This window comes from Lygodium microphyllum, chromosome 21 (assembly GCF_053477565.2).
Source record: "Lygodium microphyllum isolate KBCC chromosome 21, Lygodium_microphyllum_v1.1.10, whole genome shotgun sequence".
In the NCBI taxonomy this organism is placed as follows: Eukaryota; Viridiplantae; Streptophyta; class Polypodiopsida; order Schizaeales; family Lygodiaceae; genus Lygodium; species Lygodium microphyllum.
The window spans coordinates 33,895,806-33,918,304 of record NC_141155.1 but is presented as its reverse complement, the minus strand read 5'-3'; the positions used below and the strand labels follow the sequence as shown (position 1 = coordinate 33,918,304).

The following is a 22,499-nucleotide window of genomic DNA, read 5'->3' as shown; positions in this document are numbered from 1 at the left end:
GGAGAGAGCAAGCCGATGCTAGTGCCTTCATAGCCACTAACTAACATTGGATTTATACTATCTCATGTCTTAGTATATGGATTCCACTACAAAAGATGAATGTAGGGTTAGATCATGAGCATTAGCCTTAGATGAAGCCAAACTAGGTAAAAGACAACTATAGATAGGTTGGTTCACTGGTAGAGGGCTCAAATTAGGCATGGTGACACTGTGTGCTTTTTTCAAGTAAATCATAGATAGATAGCCTATGGATTTCAAATCTAGATGGGGTGACAATAATCAATCTAACTTTTAGACATGGCTACTAGAACAAGGAGAGGTAAATGTACTTATGTATGGATTTCAAGAGTCTCAATAGGTTGAAAAAGGGATGACAGAAAATTCAAAGGTATATTATGATCGAGGTGATGGTCTTTAAGAGGACGACATATGCAGAACGATGAGTCAAATATTCACATCTTGACAAACTTTGTGATATGGGTTGTTGAAACCACAAGGGAATGTGTGGGCTGTGTATATGCCCTATTGGTTGAATATCTAGTAGCCATTTTATGTAAGATGAGGGATATGGTTGTAGGTTACTATAGTAGACAAGTTAGGGAAAATTTGGATATCTTGACAAATATTCTATTTCAATGATAATTTATGGTTGCTTAAACTTCCAAGATGGGATTTTATACCTAAGGAAAAGGTTTACTAGGTTTGGTTGTCATCTAGGCTGGTATGTGAAAGTTACAAGGATAAGAATGTCCATATCTGGTGAGTAGTGCACATAGTAAAAGATAATTACAAGCTACACAAAAAAATTTAGGGGTTCAAATCTTAAAATTTTTGTTTTGAGTTATTTACAACCTAAGGGGGTCACACAAAGAAATATAAGTGTACCACATGTGATTAATAGAATAATATTTTATTTAGCAAATCTTATAGGATTAAATCTACGTAAGGGTTTTTAAAATAAAAATTTAGAAAAAAATCTAAAAGTTTCTTAAAGAAAGAGAGATTATTTTATTATCTTATGGCATGTAAGAAAAGGGTATTTGTTAATATCCTTTGAATACACATGATGTAGAGGATTTTTATATAGTGACGCCCCCAAGCTCATAATAATTATAGTCCAAATCATGGCTAAAACTTTCCAAAAGAAAGCTTGGCAATCTGAGTTATAGATCAAAAGATATGGGCAGTTTTCTGTAGGATGGTCTTGTATCGAGCAAAGAGATTGAATCTAAAGGACATAAAGTACTATAAGTTGTATATGATTTAAGAGAGTTGGATAGGACTCACTTGTGGATACGTAGGGAACAAAAGAGGACCAAGATAGTCAAGGAAAGAGATCCAAAAGCATAAATTGTGAAGGATGAAAGGTAGGATGATAGGGTAGATGAAGAAGGCATTACAAAAGAATAACTTGAAGTAGAAGGTGATGACTTTGAGCAAACAGTTGAGCTTAGGGATGATGATGGGTAGCTATAGTCCATGTAGAGGACATGCAAGTTCAGAGAGGATGGATTTTGTGGCATGCTGTGTCCACTCATGATGATATGCTTTTGCACAAGATTTTAATGGAAGCAAGAAGTCAAAATGCCTAAGTATTTCACAAGATAGGTGATTGCCATGAGTCATGCGAAAAAGATTTATGATTTTTAGAACTTTAGAATGATTATTGAGATTTTTGAAAAACTTTCTTAGATGAGAAATGTGGGATCAAATAGATTTTTTCTAGTGTATATGCAAATTTACAAGGTGAACAAGAACTATATCAACTAATTGTGACCATGGCAATGTGAATAGGGTCTCTAGCAAGTGGGCTTGTGTCTATTTAAGTGTGAAAAGGAGATGGATTATTGACTTTGGAGCTCTAAGATTTTAATTTTACTTAAAAAGATTAAGTAATTGAATGAAATACCATAGAAAAAATTATGTCATTGCCTCCACAAATCCGTATCACCTTTGATACCATTTTTCCCATGTTCACTGCCACCTCGGGGAAGTTACTATATGTATATCCTCTACCTCACATGTGTTCAAGACCTATATATAAATATCCTTATCTATGAATTTTTCCTAAATAAAACAATACCATTTTCTATTCAATCTATAAATAACCCCTTTATATTACACCCTTTTGTATGCAAAAAATGTAGAAAAATAGTATTTTAAAAATACTTTATTTTGAACCCACTTGATGCACACATATATTCATGAGTAACTTACACGAGACTACCACCAAAGCACATGTGAGTATTTTTGAATGAGATATATGGAAAGAAAGAGCTTCTAAGCTATACCACATGGAAAAGCAAACTCAACTTCAAGACCATGAAAAGCAAAAGCATGAAAGCACAAAGGGGGACATATTTGAAGTAAACCACTCACAACGATTATAAAAAGAGGAAAGAGAGATTGGAGAAACCCTAGGCAAAATTTCAAGAGAAGACATACATTTGAAGAGCAAGGATTCAAAACTACACTAACATCTTAGGTTCCTTTGGCCTAGGAAGGATCCAAGACTCATTCCTTAAAAAGTTTTAAGGTATAAATTTGGGTTCTTATCATGGATTCTTCTTTGAATTTACTTCAATCTATTAGGATATTTAACTTCAGGGTTCTTGGATTGTATAGTGCTCTTGTTTCATCATTCACAAAGATTCTTCTTGATTTCAACAATTGCAATATATCTTCTATGTTGTCTAATCCAATTACCCTTGGTTTTCTCTCATGGTGTTGAGTCCGCCAAAAGGATTCTCCCATGTTCTACACTTTCACAAGTGGGCCCAAAATGCATTCTCCCATAAGATTGTAGGATGGATCTTCTGTTTCAAGAAATACTTAAAAAACATGACTTGGTCCTTAATTTTTACCTTGACTACATGGCAAGATTAAGACATTCAAACATTTTTCTTTGTATATAATAAACTTGAATAGAAATGCTCTTCAATAGGAAATGTAGGTCAATATGGCAATATATGGTATGAATATATTATCTATGGATGTTTGTTGGCAAAGAAGTTTAAGCAATAAGAACATGCACATATATTGACTTTATATCTTCTTTTACCATATCATCTCACAATTAAAGAGCATTCTTGCATAATCATGTTCACAAAAACCTACATTCATCACATAAACACTCACATAGATAGCATAACACTCAATAACTTGATAGCTCAAAAATAAGGAGCATCTACTTCACAATGAAAGTATATGGACTAACTTAAAGATTTTATCCATGAAGTAGATAAAACATGAGAATATCTCCCTATTTAACATCCCTTTTGATCAAAATATAATCACTAACCTACTTTTTGTTAGGAGCAAGAGTTTGTTGACATGATCGGGTTCAAGAGAAAACACATCGTCACCCCACTAAAGTCATCATAAGGGATCTATAGAACCAAGCATGAATGCTCAATATCCTTATTCTATATGAACCAAGAGAAAAAGAAAGAAGGTATCACACATGTTGTGTCATAAACAATCGAGATTAAAGCATCAAGAATATTCATCTTCCTTTGCATTACTTGATCACTGAACCAAGCATTATTTCATAGTCTTATTCAGCTCATGCCAAGTACTCCCTTAGATTGAAAATCTCTTATGACGAATATTTGTGAATTGAATACCTCAGCTATAGCACTTTGAGAAGAGCCACTGTGTGAACCATCTATGGACAAGACAACATTTACTAGAAACTACACTGCTGCCAAAATGCCAAAAAGGATATGTTGAATCCTAAAGACTTATTTCATGGGTATCTACTTGAAGAACATGTTGAGATTCATCAATGTCATAGACATGATTTTTCAAAGAAAAAGGAATTTGCAAGATTCCTTGATAGGACTAGTTTTTTATTGGCCTCTTATTCTAGAATCCTAGGAGAATACATCAACTTCTTTGAAATCTTACCTTCACTTTACTAGAGCACAAGCTCAATCAAAATATTTTTTTGAGAGATTGGTTTTTATGCACCAATATTTGCACTTGAATGCTTAGAAGTCCATTTCTAACCACTAGTCCTAATGAGGATGTCTTTGCAACTCAAATGGATGTGCTAAACTTTTTTGCACATACATTTCCTAGTAAACTTATTATCTTAATGGAGCAAATGTGTTGCTTACAATTTCTTTAGAACACTTCCACTTACTTTATGGATGAGAGCAGAGCAATGGAGAGACTTAAGTTGAGCATGTAGTTAAAGAAGCATTTACATCATGGCAAGTAAGCTCAATAGCTCTCTATTGTATCTTGATTTCTCATGGAATTATCTTTTTGCATTTAATTTTTTTGGGCTTGAATGTTGATGTGGATATATGGCCTATGTGTATATGTGAGCTTTAGTGTTTATGTGGATATAAGGCTTATGTGTGTGTGTGTGTGTCTAATTCTCATCAAAGTGGAGTACTGGATGTGAAGTGGTTTAAAGAAGTGGTAACAAATGGTGAGCATTGCACAATCAGACGTCATCCAAGTGGTTTTGTAATCATTGACTCTACAAAATTTCACCAAAACAAGAATGACACATTAGTACTACCTCAACAATGCGAGCAAGTATATATGCAAAGGCTAATTTTTTTATATGTATACATGTGATACATATACACAATATAATAAGTACTTAAGTTTTTTGCTTTTTTTTTTTCAAATACAGGTTGTGTATCATCCAATGGTAAACAATAACCGATGGTGGTATGTCATCCCTATATCTAATCGTTCAAAACCAATATATGGTAATATTACCGACATGGAGATAGCAGATGACAATCCAACAAATAATGATGATGTGCATGATGACACCATAATGGATGATATGCGTGATATAGTACAAGATGAACCTTGCGATGATGTTCAAGGAAACGCAGAAGAAGACAATAATGTGATTGTCGATGATATTGATGAAGTTATTGAGAAATATAGCAACACATCTGATAGTGGAATAGACTTATTTGTTTCGTTACCTCTTGGTAACATAGACCTAGAAGTAGATAGTTTAGCAAGGGCTGATCTCATTGAAGATGAGATGGATCATTCACTGTAACATACTTAGTTTGCTTATTGATTCATTATATGTGTATTCCTAATTCTATGCTTTTTATCATGCGCACACGTGCATATTCAAGAATCAATAATCAATTTTAAAGCAAGCATTGAGTTTTCCATAATAAAAAGGTAGCATCTTTTATCATCTTCAATTACATAGAGAAATTACGAGATACATATTGCAATGCTTGCTACTATTTGTAAGGTTTCTGTCGCTTGCCCCTAATTACTTATATCAGGCTTGTCAACTGGAGGAACTGCCATTCATTAGAGAGTAATGAAAAAGTAATTATTAACTCTATTTTTTTAATTCAATGATTCAATGTGTATTCTTAATTCTATGGTTTTTATCATGCGCACATGTGCATGCTCAAGAATCAATTTCAGGTGCTTAAATAATTATTAACTTTGGTTTTTCAATTATGTGAATTGCTAATTTTAGGTGGTTAAATAATTGTGCATCTGATAGCGTGTCTATATTTGCGTCTATTTGTGCGGATATATAGACGCAAAATTCGCGTCTATTTACACGCACGTTTACACGCATTTATAGACGCTCTGATAGACGCGACTGACTTTGCGCGTCTAACGTGCGCGTCTATGCCTCGTTTCTGTTGTAGTGCATACCATTTCTTGATGTAGGAAATTAGGTTGATGTTGTAAGAATTCAAGTTGCAAGAATTCTATTTGTAGGGATTCAAGTTGCCGCAATCCATATTGTGAGTCTGACATTACAAGCAAACTTGAAAAATCATCTTACATGTAAAGAACTTGAACTTCTTGATAGAGAAAAGTGCAATATACTTCTAGAAACGTCATCCAACTCATCAACAATCATCACTGCTATGCTCAAAAATTGCTTATCGTGAATAATATCAACTATTGTAGGTACTTGCATAATTCTATTGGCTTCAACTTCATGTCCAAAATCATTAGAATACTTAAAAATTTAAAAAATATCAGGTTGAAATAAAACATTAACATCTTGATCATTATCTTGATAATCTACATCTTCATTGTCCACTACAAGCTGAAATTCTTCAGTATCCTTATTTCGGGAATTTTCTTGTTGCTTAAGATTAGGATACATAGCTCTAAAATTCTGAGATAATTTATCCAATTTAGTCCTTGCACTTTCTTGAAGTTTAGATTGCTCCTTCCTTACCAAAATGTCTTCAGGATGCTATCCTCAATAGTCATAAATTGCAATATGACCAAATTGTTGATTTTTGGGTATCCCTTTGAGTTTATTTTCAGGAAAACATCTTCCTGATTCCTGATTTAAGTTAATAGTCATAAATTGCAATATGACCAATTTGTTGATTTTTGGGTATCCCTTTGAGTTTATTTTTAGGAAAACCTCTTCCTGATTCCTGATTTAAGTTATTCTCCTCATTCCTTAACCTCTCCTGAAATTCAAGCTTCCCCCCCCCTAATCTTTAGAAAAACAGCTTGAATGTTGTTCTGATAGATTTTGACCTATAGAATGAACAGTTTGCTATTCCAAAACTGCATTTCCAGCATTGATAGGCTGCTCATGATACCCTTGAATGATGTTGTTCACATCTATTTCGAACACAGTTACCATTGAAGCATTTTCTTAAAGAAATAATTATTCCACATCACCGTCAACTTCATCTACTATATCAATTTTTTGTGCATATAGATCGTCAAGAATAATATCTTGATTTGGAATATGAGAACAAGAAAACTAAGTCTACAAATCAACAATTACATTGTCCTTTTGATAAACAACTTCCTCAAGAGCATTAATGACTTGAGAATAATAAGAAACTTTCAAATCCATTGTTGTCTTGACATGAAAAACCTCTTGTTGAAGTCAATTAATGACAGATAAAGCTTCAACTACTGCAATTTTAGCTACATTCCTCTCCTTTTCCAACTCAGAAGAAAGACATTGAATCATCTCAGTTGAAGATTGAGTCATAGGATATAACTCATGCAAATCTTCATGAAAACCATATGAATGGACTAATTTCTACAATTCCCAGTTTTCAGCCTGTTATTGTAAATCTGTACCTTGTTGAAAACTATTCATTTGTTGTCCTAAAACTAGTTGAAAACTGATATGCTATCTTGAACCTTGCTGTCCTGAAAACTACTCATATAAGCAATAAGCATGAAAATTTACAGGAAAAAAAATGGCTGAATTTCTTTGGGTTGAATAGTGAAATGACTAGGAATATTATTTAGCATGCTGGAAATATAGGTATGCTAAAAAAGACATCCAAAATGATGGATTTTGCACTACATGTAGTGGAATTTCAAGTGCTTGTAAAGCCTCTTCAATGAAATCTGACTCCCTTGCTGCATAATCTTCCTCAAAACCACTAAGAGAACCAATAAAATAATCCATAATAGCATATTCATTAAGAAAATCATAATCTTCATGCTTTTCATCCATGACAACATCATCTTCTTGAATATGCAACTAATCTTCATGATCACTAGACTGATCACCAAATTGATCAACTTCCTTGATGATAAATTCATCGCTTCTTTCTTCGTTAGTAAAACAGATTTGAGATTGATTATAACAGTTGGAAAGACTCCAAAGTACGGAAAATACCTTCAATTGTTTTATGTAAAGTGTGTGATGCTCCACTCTCCCACTGGTAAGCTCCTGTGTGGGTTTAGGGTACTTGAGGATTCTTGGCTGATTTGGCTCTTATCCTCTCTCTCACTCCCTTAGCCTCAATCTTTGGCAAAACCATAGGTAAAGGGTAGCAATCATCATCATCACTTGAACTTGAGTCCTGATCCGAATCCAAAACATCATAATACTTCTTCTTGAGCTTCTCAACTACTCTAAGCAATCTTTGAACCTAGTTCAAATTTGAGCAAGACTTAACCTTCTGGCCTTCATGATCATAATGCCATTCATAAGCATCATCAAGTACAGTCTCAAAAGAAGTTATCTTTTTCCATGCTCTATCTAGTCTTGAACCTAAACCTTTCTTTGTTTGCTGAAGGGAACTTCTTGCGGATACCATTAAACCGCTTATACAAATCAATCATGCAAAAATACTTACAGGAATTCCCTCTTTCACAGGACTCATGAACATATGGACAACACTTTGAAGTATGTCCATGCTCAAAGCATACTTTGCATCTCTTTTTCTTCTTCTTGGATTTACCCATAATGAAGCATATCTAAAGTTTGAAAAGAACTTGCTTTTCTTTGAGCCAACCTTCTAACTTCTGCAATGATGGAGTAGTAGATCTTCAGCCTATGATATTCAAATTATGCCTAAAAACTCCTTTGTTGGCTAGACCTCTCAATTTTATCAAGCTTCCTCCTATCTTTCTTGCAATTCGATTTATGCCTATCATTTCCATCCTACAATTTAAGTAATCAACTTGAAAAACCTGCAAATCAAGTGACTACTTAAAATTCCTACAATTCAGGTTACCATTTTTGTTTGCTAGACTTGCTAGACACATCATAATTGACTGGAAAAAATACACTCTTTTGAATATTAGAGCCCATTTATTTCTTGAATTGAAATTAGCCACAAACAACAATTGATTTGCAAGAATGACATATAGACATATAGTACACAACATAATTGTTCACATCAATATGCTGTCCTAAAAATTGCAGATCATATATTTCTTATCCTTGAGCTTCACATGACCGCCTTTCTTTATGAATATGCCATCCTAAAATCCTTATATGATGGCTTCATCTTGAAACTCTCAAAATGATTAGATCTGAAAATTTCAACTTGAATTAGAAGCAAGAACTTCAAATTGGAAGATGAAACGGGAATGATCTACCTTAAATCCACATCATTAAAAGCTTTTGAAGAGATCAAATACTTCAAGAATAAGAACTTCAAAATGTCCTCCAACTGGTAGGATTGCCAAAGTGTTTTGGCCTCTCAAGTCCACAACAGAAACATAGGACACATTGGTGCTTGAAATAACCCTAATATTGTAAGAAACTTCTTGAAGGAATTTAAAACCATCATACACATAATATTTAGGAAATATACTTAGACATGAAACACATATCATATTCATGAATGTAGAATTGTTGTGTAAAAAGATATCACATAGTTTACTATCATCACGACCATTCCTGATGAAATCAACAATCATCTACACACTGTGCTCTAAAGAATCTTTCAATTTTGATTTACATGATCTCAACAAATAAAGCTTCCTCACATTTTTGACATGCACCTACCTTTTAGGTAAAACATCATATGAAAGATAAAGTCACTTTACACATACTAATCCCATAAACCTAAATGCATACAAGTACTAAGGTATGAAATAGTACTAAATAGATGACAAAATCCATGCCCTAACATGTCCCTTTATCCCAATCTTGAATTTCCTTCATCCTTCTTCTCTTGCATTCTTTATAAACTTCAATATGGTGTACGCATCCTTGGAATCCTTGAAAGGCTCATTCTCTTCAAATAAACGTGTTCTTCCAAGCAATGTGCCCTAAAAAAAATATGCTTTGGAATAGAATTTCTTCACTAATCATTCATGTAGTTTGCAAATTAAAATCCATGAAATGCAATCAATCAAACGATGCTCAATACACAAATTATGAATGCATTGAAAATAATCTGCCTACCCTAACTACATGTGCTCATGCATCATGCAAAATGCAAATAAAAAGATACACAAAATGGAAAACAAATTCTTAATGATGTTGACTAAATGAGTTCAAATTCTTGGCGAAAAACTCTGCCCTTAGGTTCACAGTGGTCGACGCGCAGCGTCACAACATTCGCCCCCTTCAAACCTGCACATCCTCTGGATGGGCCACAACTCCCCATCCTCATCACTGCCAAGCTGGAGGTCAGTGCGATCTCCTCATATTCTAAAAAATCATCAATGAAATCCACATCCTCATCAATATCATCTCCTGGTTCAGGTCCATCATAAATCTCATCATCGAACTCCTCAAGTGCATAGGTTGTATAATCTCTTCTCTTGAATAATTTGATTCTCTTTCTTGCAATCAGAATCTGCAAGGCCATGCCATCAAGCTCTACCAAGGAATACGTATCATTGTCATAGACATGCTGCACTAAATAAGGCCCAAACCATTGTCTTGAAACCTGTGGATAGCACTATAGTGGTTGTCTAGACTATTGTCATAGACCAACACCCAATCTCCCTCCTCAATCTCTCTAGGTCTCAATCACTCTTTGCTATCAAATCATTCTTTGCTGCAAATTTTGGCCTCTTTGAGCTTTTGTACAGCTCTCTCAATATCTTTAGATCTCCTCTCCAACTGACGAATACGAAGAGCCAAAAGATCTTCTCTAGTCATCTCTTCCTACTACCATGGTAAAACACTCCAAGTAAGTGTGCAATTCTCTGTAGGCATGACTCTGGCTTCTGCCCATACATCAATTTGGGATAGCATATATCTTGTAGTCACACCATAAGTAGTGCGATCAGCCCATAAGGCGTAAGGCAACATCCTAGGTCACTCTCTGACCAATCCACTATATGCTTTGGGCAAGGCTTTCACAATTGGCGGATGGCCTCTTTCATTCTTTTCGTTGCCTTCTGGATTATATGCCATAGTTAAAGCAAGTTTAATGCCAATGCGAGCTAAAAACTCCCTAGCCTTATCAGCATCCAACTCACCTCTATCTGCAGTAATTTTCTCGATGTATCCATACCTGCAAATAACATCCTCCAACAGAAACTTATAAACCACTAAAGTAGACTTTTTCCTCAATGCTCTTCCTTCCACCTGAATATTTGTGAGATCTTCTCGTGCCAAAACAATGTAACATATCTCCCATAATCCAATAGACATAGTAATCAAATCAAGAACCCACTTGTAGTGAATACATAGCGGGTAAGTAGGATGAAGCTCATCTCTATGCCTCACTGAAGAAAACAACTGACAATCAATGCATGTCTCAACAAACTTAGAGATATCTCTATACATGCCTTTCCACCAATAGTGCTCTTTTATCTTCCAGTAGGTTACTCAAAGAGATCGCTGTCCAACCCAAAGACTTTCATGAAACTTTTTCATGATTCACACCAGTGAAGCTCTGTCACATACAACTCTCAATGGCTGTCCTCCTCTGTTTCGTGGATGCTTCCAAAGTAGCCCACTTCACAAGAAGAAGCCATAAGCTTTTCTCCTGATCTTCTTGAAATCTTCTTGAAGTCCACATCAGTCCATCCATCCTGTCTAGACATGGTACTCAAATAATGACCAATCTGTAAATACTCTCATGTACACAAAGACTCATCAAAGCTTCCCAAAGAAAATATATAACAAATATGATTAGCGTGCATGGCTGAAAGATCGGCCCCATCATCAACATCATCAATGCAAGAAAAATCCATGTTATCATACCTTTCTCATGAAAGCATATCGGCTACTGGGTTGTCTTTACCTACTATGTGCGTGAACTCTAGATTCATGGATTTTATATTCCCAATCCACCTAAGCTCCCTCTTAATCTGTATATACCTGCGCTATTGTTCGTTTAAGACTTTTGTCCCAAATTGAATAGCATACCTATTCCCATGTGCATTGTCTTGGCCAACAATCCATCCAATACTGATATGACTAGTATCAATAGTAAGAACAATAGATCTCCCACACTCATAATCTGCTTTCCAAAGAGTTAGAGTAGATCTCAACAATCTCTTCAATTTTTGCATGGCTTTAGTATGTCTCATATCCCAAGAAAAATGCCGTCCTTTTCTCAAGAGCTGGTAGAGATCATCTCCAATATGAGCAAAATGAGGAATCCAAATAAGATAATACACACAATCTCCAAGAAACCTACAAACCTCTAAAGTAGAAGAGCAAGTCTCTACAATCTTCTCTATGGCATCAACCTTTGCAGCAAGGGAAGACTTCTTGCCATAATAACCACACATATATCCAACAATCAAAACCTCTCTAGTACCAAAAATAGACTTGAGCCCTGACAAGATCAAATTCACTTTCTCTAGCCTGAAAGGAATCCTCTAAACATCTCTAATATGTGCAGCCACAAAGAACATGCATCTATGATCATCTAAAGTCTCGTCCTTCTCTTACTCCAAACAACCTTTAATAGGTAGATCATCAATGATAGTCATGGTAAGCTCTGGAATAAAATCCCGTAAGACCTTGTTCATCCCATTCATCATATGAGCAACGGAATTAGTAGCTCCTGGCGGAAGCATACACAAAGGCGTAAAGGTGTCTTCATCGTAGTCAAATCTCTACTCTCAAGGGCAAGACAGAACTAGTCATAACCAGAATAAAAATCTCCAAGTGAATAGATTGGACGACCAGCAAAAGCCTTTGCAAACTCATCCATAGTAGGTCTTGCACCAACATTTCAAACAGTGACCCTGTTCACTAGCTCTAAGTCTTGTATGAATCTGAGTGTCTTATTCTTTTTAGGAACTATGAACCATTTATTAGAATATGGAGCTAAAGATGGTTCTAGAATCCCCATCTTGATTTGCTCATTTAAAAGCTCCACCAATTTGGGCAAGTGAGTCCCTAGGCACACGAATAGGTTGTAGATTCCAAGGGACATGCGGAATGGTGAAAATAACCATAGGTGCCACAACCCTAGGATCAACACATCCAATCTCATGCAAAAAAAAAGTAAAAGATTTTCCATGTCTGCAAAAAATCTCTTAAAAACATCTAACCTCTAGTGGAAGAAAAAATCTTCAATACCAATCTTCATTTCTTTTAATGTCTCGGCTGAAAACCTATGTCTAATATCTACAAGATCACATAAAGTAGGCTACATAGTGGCTCTCCTAATCATCTCATCACTATCCAAAGGTAGCGGTCCTACAAATGGTCTAATATCTTTGTCAATTGTCTTATATTTTGTTTGTACTCTAACTTCTTTGCCTCAACTTGCAAATTTCAGCCCTTGTTGTAAATACCCTGGTAAACACAAATTTTGTTGTGTATAAATAGCAGCATCCAACTCTTTTTGCTGAAATATTTTATCAAAGAACTCTTTTTGTTGAGAATTCTCAACATCCAAAATTACTTGAAGCGTGAAATCAAAAATTTCACAATACATCGCCAGAGAATGGACATGTAAGATATATGACAACTCTTGATTTTCAATTTTCAGCAATGCTGAAAGATCCTCCATAGGATTCGAGCATAAAAGACCATCATAGAGACCATCTACCATGTCTTCTTCCCGTAAAACACATGCAAGCTTCAATTCTTTCTCTTTTCTCTTCACACACTCCCTAGCAGCTCTAGGCATGTCTGAAATATGCTAAAAACACAAAGTACTTTCAGTAGATACACCATAAACACATGAGGAAAAACTACTGCTGCCAAGAGGCGAGCGCTTTCCCTGTCTCATATCATTGTCATCTCGCAAGGCAGTGGTACCTAAACAAAATCCGGCTCTGCTAGAAGAGAGGAATCCCTCAAAGAATCCTTATTTCACTAATGGTTGACATAAATGGTCATGAACTAGACAGCCCTCTTTCCATCTTTGCTTCAGATCCGTGCATAGGTAGACCTATCATCCAAAACCTTTGTCTCCATCCGAGACTTAGTAATAAATGGTTGCCCCAAAATAATAGGATAGAAACAAGAATTTTGCACAAAGAAATGATAATACTTATCCACATCACTAATAGAAATCTTCAAGTTCAGACAAGCACCATACAAATCTCCTACAGTGTTGTTGGTCACACACATGTGCCAACCATGATCCACATCAGCTCGCTATCTACCACAATATCATACAATCTACACACTATAACATTAATCTCGGAGCCATGATCCAAAAGAGCAACACAAGGGGTCTATGTCTCACCAAGCTTGACTACAGTCTGAGTAGTTGCACGAGCCCAATGACTATGAGAAAAATATATACAAGGAACCAATCTAGGTGCATCATCACTCTTAGCATACTGTACGAGTTGAAGTAAAGGCTGAAGAGTCTTCTTCGACTTCATACATTAAAATCCATCTATGGACTCCTTAATAATCGCCTCATAAGAATCAATCTCCTCAATTTGCAACCCATAGATGATAGCCTTAGCAACTGATAAAGCCTCTCGATGGATCATATCCTATGTCCGCACTTTAATAACATGTCTTTTTTGAAAAAATAATGTCAATGATAACATCATGAAATTATCTTTTGGAAATCCCCAAGACTTCTCCAAGAGTGAATTCAATTTTGTTATTAAGAATCTGATCCTCAAGTATCTTTTTCAAGTCCGTAGTCATCTCAATGGCGGAAAGTAGCTTGAATCTAGGTTGCTTTTTCAGCTTCAGATCCTGTCTTCGGGGCTTTCTGATCTTCCTATACTTTCGGCTTCTAAACATCAGCCATACTTTGCTTAAGGCGTGAAGAAGAAGGCTGAAGAACTCGATCTGTTCTCCTAGTTACTCTCTTTCATCCTTCGGGCTGATCATTATCTATTTTCTGCTTCTCCTCAACAAGCGCTTCAAATCCTTGAGATTTTTCCATATAGGCACAGATAGAAAAGACATCATCTTGATCATTCCATCCAATCCCTTTTCTGATCGCATATCCTAGACTGAAAGTTGAGATGATGAAGCTTTTCCCTTCTTGTCTACATACAGTGCATAGGACCATAAAGGAGATTTGTCCTTTGGCAATAGCTCCAACTGAAGCCCATATGCAGCAGCTTCTTTTGCCACCTCTCGTGTCACATAAGAAGAGTGCAAAAGAGACTCATCCATCAATTTCTTCATACCACCCTTACCAAAATTTGGTTTAATCGGCTATTGTGTATCCCCAAAACATATCATGGTCTGGACTATCACACCACATGCAACGATAAACATGTTCATTCCTGGAAGAATTTGTAAGAGTAGAAGAAGTTGGGGCTGAAATTGCAGCTGGACTAAGTGACTGTTGCTCCATTGTGGTCATCTCAATTTGTAGGTCTTTTAAGCTCTTTGAAATTTCCTCCACCATATCTTCAACAATCAATTTTGCAGGTGGTGTGACAAATGCGGTAAGAATAGGCATAAGCATATGCATAGACCTCCGGGAAGTTACTATATGCATATCTTCTACATAAGGTGCCTCAAGGCCTATTTATAAATATCCTTATCACTGAATTTTTTCTAAATAAAACTGAACCCTTTTCTATTCACTTTGTAAATATCCCCTTAATATTACACCCTTTTATATGTATAAAGCTACAAGTTGAAAAAAAGAAAGAAAAATGTAATAGTTAAGCTAATAATAGGCTAGAGAAAGTGAGATGCATGAAAAGAGGAAAATATAAGAGAGAAAAAAATAAAAATTAGATATATGCACCACATGGAAGAGTTATTGGAGTATTTTCCTAAAATACTCAAAGACATGTGTATCCAAGCTGGGCCTCACCCACCCTTTTTATTCTCAAAGATCTTGGCTCCAAGAAAGTGTCAAATTTTAATTTTCTGTAGAAGGTGTCCTCATATCCCCATTTTTTTCATGTTCACTTTCTTGTAGAAGGTTTTTTAATCGCGTGTGGCTTATCTCCAAATTTATCTGAGCCCAATGTAAGAATTACTGTACATAAATATTCCCACAATGAGGAATACTTCTAAAAAGCAATTTTCTATGGGAAAAGTAAATCACTCTTATTTGATAGAAATGTGCAAGCTTTTAAAAACATAGATTATTACATAATTCAAAAGGACATTTCACATGAAAAGAACAAAAGGTTGAGAAATGCACAAATCATACTTAGCCCTCCTCTCAAGCTAGAGGTACTTATGCCATTGGATTCATCTTCATATTTTTTTAAGTGTTGATAGGTTACAAGGTCTCTTCCCGTGAAGACACACTATGATGAAAGACCTTACAATGATATTGTTTCAATATCCAAACATTGAGTAGGATTTCATACATCTTGCGTGAGATGTCCTATAATTTATAACTATCATTGGAGTACCTCTCTAGTAGAACAAAATGTATTTTCCATTTAGCTTAAAACTTACCATCCTTCCTTTTCTCAAACCTATTATCATACCTAAGCATAAGAGACCCTTTCATAATGTTCATATTCAAGATCTTATCATTGAACTTTTTTCTTATTTTCCATGCTTGGGTAGCATAATGTTAAATTGTCTTTTCTCTATCTAATTGCAATATTTCAAGATCTAGAATATGTTGTTTGATCTTGTTCTTAAATTAGGTCCAAGATTGTTCCTCTCCAGCACTTAAACTAGCTAACTCTACCTCAATGTGCAAGAGTGCCTCTTAGCCATCGACAAAATGAAATAGAGTGAATCCCAAGGATGTCTTGAATGAGATGTGGTAGGCCCGCAAGGTTGCATTCAAATGCTTATTCCAAGTCTTAGGCTTATCATACATCTATTTAGTCACGATTTAACAAGAATTCTAATTATAAGATAATCCCACGTAGGGAGATAAGGTTTAATGATAACTTAACAAGATATGGAAAATTCCACAACTTGGGACCTTAGGTATAGATAATAGGACTCGATAGGGTATGAAGGATGCCACAACCTACGGCCATAGGTATCGATACAATATATCAGAATTACAATATCTCCTTGGAAAAGGATAAAAAAATAGAAGACAATATAAGACAAGATCTCATATAGCGTGATTACAAGGTCAGAAGACAATAGGAGTATAATGAAAGACAAGACAAGACTAGATACCTAGACTAGACAAGAACTAGAACTAGACTTCAAATCACTTACTTAGAGATCTTGACTCTTTGAGCTCCCAAGACTGGTATTGGCAAGACTGAGAAGCTCTATAGCAGGCCCCTCCTTGTAAATGTGTTGGAGGGTGGCTAAAGATATTCTAAAATGTTTCATGATGATATCATCGATGATATAAACAATGACATGGCATATCTTTTGGAAGGTTCTATGATGACACGGGAAGGATTGATTTACATGATTGGCTCAAGGATGTCCTATTAAGAGTATGTTCTCATTAATCCGTAGAGTTAATCATAGCATGTCCATGACATCACCCCCTCCTCTAGCAACAAGTTCCACGAGGAGCGGTGTCAAAGGGATTTGAAAGCCAAGTCGCGACCACAGAAGTCCTTGTTTAATTTCAGGATAGAAGATCCAACAAGCAAGAACAGGCTATTCAGGATAGTATGTCCATTCAGTTCACATTTGACAGCGACAGAATTTGCAGTCCTTATAACTCTTTGCTTCCATAATGCCTTTTCTGTAAACCAGGTCTTTATCATTAAGCTTTCCCTGTTTCTTTGTAGATTATACAACATTTGACTCTAGCCATCAATCTTTAATATCAACATGTTTCTGTAACAGCAACAGCTCAGTAGTCTTTTGTTTGTAGTACAGAAAAAAAAATTTCCATATGCATCATCAGTTTCATACAGGACATAATCTGAATGACCTTTGCTTAGAAGTTATCCTTCATATAGAAAACAGTGGGAAGAACAGGGGAGGTAACAGTGGATGAATGTTTGAAATCGAGAAAAGCAAAAGAAGCAGATGATATTCTCTGATCTGTAAGGGATACTAGTAAATATCGAGCACAGGGCACATCTCTACTGAAGACACTTCACTTATATCTACCAAGAGGGAATTGCAAAAAGTACTGGTATGTTTAAGCATAGGAGATTCTTCAGAAGGGAATCAATAGGCTTTCCACAGGTCATTCCAATTATAACACATGGATTTTCTTCTATTCATCAGTTTTCCATAGGATAGGCATTGCTAGTAGCAGTGATTGACTGTTCTTTCTCGAACTCCAGGCAGTTGAAATGGTTGAATTCTCTTCTTGGTAACTCAGATATGCCTCGACAAGGATTCCAAGGTTTTATCATAACGTGTTGAATAGCAGTCTCACCGGTGAAGAAGCTTTTCATAGAACAGCAAAGTCATGGTGATGGAAATCAAGAGGCAATCCTGTGTTGATGGATGTTGATGAAAGCCACAGGAACAGAGCGAAGAAAAGGCAAGCTGCTATGCAAGAACAATTGTATAATAAGGCTACAAACGCGATGGAAAGAAAACAACTTCTGGGCCCTCGATTTGCAGGCTATGGAGATGAGATCAAGCAGCTGCTCCAGATCACGTCGCATTGGTTTTCAGTCGCTTTGGTTTTCCACGCTGAAAATATTTTAGACGGATCTGTTTAATTCAGAGTTGGTATTCCTGTGTATCAAAGTCCATAGCATCAACTTCCTCACCACTGTAAGTAGTGGAAAACGAGTGAATCACCAGGCCGGCAACCTCTGCCTGGCCATATTCAAGCCTTGAGTGCGTACTTTCTCCTGGGAAAGTACATTTACTTTTTCTTTTGTTTCTCTATTTTCATGTTTGCCTGATGCTTGGTAAGCCTGCGCCGAATAGTCCGAGTCTTCTTGGGGCGCAGATCAAGAGGCAATCGCTTTGCCTTTTTGTAAGCAACACGAAGTGCAGCTTTCTGGTTCTGGGACAAGACTGTAAGAACCTGGGCAATAGAAAGCCTAACTACTTTGATTTTGGATAGCTTGTTAGGAGCACCACCCGTGACTTTGGCGACCCTCAGCAGAGCAAGCTCTGCCTTCAACTCCTTCAGCCGGCCCTGCAAGTCACCTTTGCTCTTGGTGTGCAGTTCATGAACCTTGATCTTGGCCATTGCAAAGCCAGAACCGCGGCAGGAGCAGCGATGGAGGAAAGAGCCGTGCCGATAATACCTTCTGAGGGAAAAGAGTTGGTTGTGGGTCTTCCTCAACATATGCGTTTTTGTTCCCCTCCATTGCTCCTCCCTTCGATGACCGAGAGAGAACTTACATTAGCCACCATTTCCGAATTTTCCTGCGTCACCGAATCCTCTGTTTCTCCTTCTCGTTCCTCCTTTTTTTCTGTAATTCCCTCCTTCTTTTTCTTTTGAAAAATCCCTTTTTTAGTCTCCTCCTCCCATGTTTTCTGCGCCTCCCTTTCCCAATTCCTCTCCAAAAGTGGCCCTTTCTTTTCTTCCCTTCCAACTAGTAAAGCAGCCCCCAAATTAGCTTTTTCTTGAAAATAGCCGACTAATTAGTGATATTTCGCACATATTCGGCCGCCCCATTCTCTATTGCCTGTGGTTTCACATGCTTTCAAAGCTGTAGAGAACATGAACTCATCTGGTTTCATGCCATGTTACTGCATTTTCTCAAAGAGTTTGAGAGCCAGTATCCCCTGCCCATGCTGAGCATACCCTGCAATAATTGAGCCCCAAGAGACATTATCTTGTTTAGGCAGTCGATTAAAACATTTCGTCCATCTTCCATCCTCCCACATTTCACATACATGTCAACCAGTGCATTGCCAATGACTAAATCAGATACAACACTGTCCAGTGTCAGCTGAATAAATACTAGGTTCCCCTGCTCAATGGCTCCAATGTTGCCACAAGCTTTCAAACGAACCCTTGGTCACAATCAAAGTGGTCCATGAGATTGCATCTCGAGTCACCAATCTACCAAAATTCCTTATTCTTCTCTCGAATGCGTAGCAATACGACATCCACCCCCTCTAATCTTGCGCATCCTCTGGATGGGCCAACTACCCATGATCATTATCATCAAGATCCACAAACATATCAATCTCTTCGTTATGCATTTCCGATAGATCAACAAGATTATCTGTCATATCATCTGTTTCTTTCATTGGAGTTTCTTCTCGTTGCTCTTCTCTTGCAAATTCTTCCAATGCATAATCCTCATTATCTCTTTTCTTGAAAATCTTGATTCTTTTTCTAGCAATAGGCACTCTAAGCACTGTCCCATCCAATTCAGTCAGCTCATATGTTGCGTTATCAAAGACATGTCTGACTATGTACGGCCCAAACCATCTTTTCACCATCTTTCGAAGTGCAGTATGCTGATTTTCAAGACTGCTATCAAACACCAATACCCAATCTCCCTCTTCTATTGCTCTTGGCCGCGCAAGCGATGCCTACTGTCAAACCTGTCCTTATTCCTTAGTCTAGCAACCTTCAACCTGTCAATAGCTAGGTGAATATCCTTAGGTCTCCTCTCCAACTATCGAATCCGAAGAGCCAAGAGCTCTTCTCTCGTCAAATCCTCCTGCCAAGGTAAAACTGACCAAGTCAAAGCACAAGTCTCAATCGGCATAATAGGTTTCTGACCATACATCAACTCTGCAGGCATATATCTTGTGGTAACACTATGAGTCGTACGATCAGCCCATAAAGCAAATGGTAGAAGTCTTGGCCATTCTCCAATCCGTCCTCTGCATGCTTTGGCTAATGCTTTCACTATCGGCGGATGCCCTCTTTCACTCTTTCCATTTCCCTCTGGATTGTATGTTGTGGTTAGAGCCAATTTGATTCCTAGCTGAGAGAAAAACTCCCTAGCTTGATCTGCATCCAATTCACCACGATCCCCAGTGATCTTACCCACACAACCATAACTGCAGAAAATTTCCTCCAATAAGAACTTACACACTGCACTAGTGGTCTTCGTTCTCAAAGATCTGCCCTCAACATGATTAGTAAGATCCTCTCTAGCCAAAACAATGTATCTCATCTGCCATAGACCCATAGGCATGGTAACCAAATCAACTACCCACTTATAATGAATGCATAGCGGATAGGTCGGATGAAGCTCATCTCGATGACGCACTACTGAATACATCTGGCAGTCTCTGCAAGTCTCAACAAAGTGAGAAACATCTCTATACATGCCTTTCCACCAATATTTCTCCTTGATTTTCTCATAAGTAGCCCATACTCCTCTATGACCAGCCCAAGGACTCTCATGAAACTCCCTCATCACCTGTAACTGTGTCTCTCTATCGCAGACAACCCGCAAAGGTAATCCGCCTCTTTTCTTCGGATGCTTCCAAAGAAATCCGTCCTTGAGAAAATAACCATAAGCTTTCCTTCTGATCTTATTCAACTCTTCATCTGTCCATTCATCTCTTTTGCTTAGTGTACTAAGGTACCTGCCAATCTGCAACCAATCTCCAACATAGAGTTCTTCTGTGAAAGCCACAATATCATAGACATGACAAATATGATCAACCATAGTGGCTGAAATTTCTGCATCATCCTCTTCTGCAAGTAGAGTCTCCTCATCATCATATCTGGCTCTAGACAACATATCTGCCACTGGATTATCCTTCCCTGCTATGTGTTTAAATTCCGGATTTAATGACTTGATGTATGCAATCCATCTCAACATGGCTATATCCGGAGTAGAGCAACTCGTGATCATACCAATCAATGGCAAGCAATCTATCTCTACCACAACTGAAGCTCCAATAAAGTACTCCTTATCACATTTGAGAGCCGTGACAATCCCAATAACTCCCTCTTCATTTGCGGATATCTCCTATGTCTCTCGTTTAGGACTTTCGCCCCAAACCGAATAGCATACCTATTTCCATCTGCATCATCTTGACCCACAGCCCAACCTATGCCAATTGGACTAGTGTCAACTGTCAATACAATAGGCCTATCACAATTATAATCCGCTTTCCTGAGAGTAGGAGCATTCTGCAATAACTTCTTCAATTTCCGCATGGCTCTAGTGTGGCTCTCATCCCAATAAAATTTCTGTCCCTTTCGAAGCAGCTGATACAAACAATCTGCTATGTGTGCAAAATGAGGTATCCAAATCATATAAAACACACAAGCACCAATGAATCTCCGTACCTCTGAAGTAGTAGAACAATACTCTGCAATCTTGCTTATAGCATTCATCTTATCAGGTGAAGGTTTCCTGCCATAATATCCACACATATGTCCAACAATGACAACCTCATTCACTCCAAAAACAGATTTTTGCCCTGAAAGTGTCAAGTTCACTTCTTCTAACCTGGCCAAAATCTTCTCACATGCTGAAATATGATCATCCACAAAGTATCTGCATCCCTGCTCATTTAGGCTCTCATTCTTCTCTTCTTCTGCACACCCCTTAATGGGCACATCATCCAAGAAAGGCATAGTAAGCTGAGGTATGTAATCACGAAGGACCTTATGCATGGCATTCATCATATGCGCAACAGAATTAGTGGCACCTTGAGGCAAGGTACACATCCTGACAAGCCCAATAGGAGTTCTCATGGTGTTTATGTCCCTGCTTTCCAAAGCCAGCTGAAACTGATCATATCCTGAATACAAATCACCCAAAGAATAGATGGCACGTCCAGCAAATGCCTCTGCAAACTCATCCACAACTGGACCTATACCAACATTCCTGATAGTAACTCTGTTCACTGGCTGCATGTCCTGAATAAATCGAAGAGTACCATTCTTCTTTGGAACTGTAAACCACCTGTTTGAGTATGGTGCAGATGAAGGCTCAAGGATACCCATCCTGATTTTCTCATTCAATAAATCAATCAGCTTTGGCAAGTGTGCTTTAGGCACTGGAATAGGTCGGAGATTCCATGGAATATGAGGAATAGTAAAAATGACCATAGGAGCAACAATATCAGGATTCACACATCCAATCTCATGTGGGAAAAA

General features: G+C 37.2%; 1 pseudogene; it reads right to left on the bottom strand.

Annotated features, from left to right (window-relative positions):
- Window positions 1-18,287: 18,287 nt before the first annotated feature.
- On the bottom strand, window positions 18,288-18,659 carry LOC148017880 (large ribosomal subunit protein uL29y pseudogene; annotated as a pseudogene).
- Between the last annotated feature and the right edge of the window lie 3,840 nt (window positions 18,660-22,499).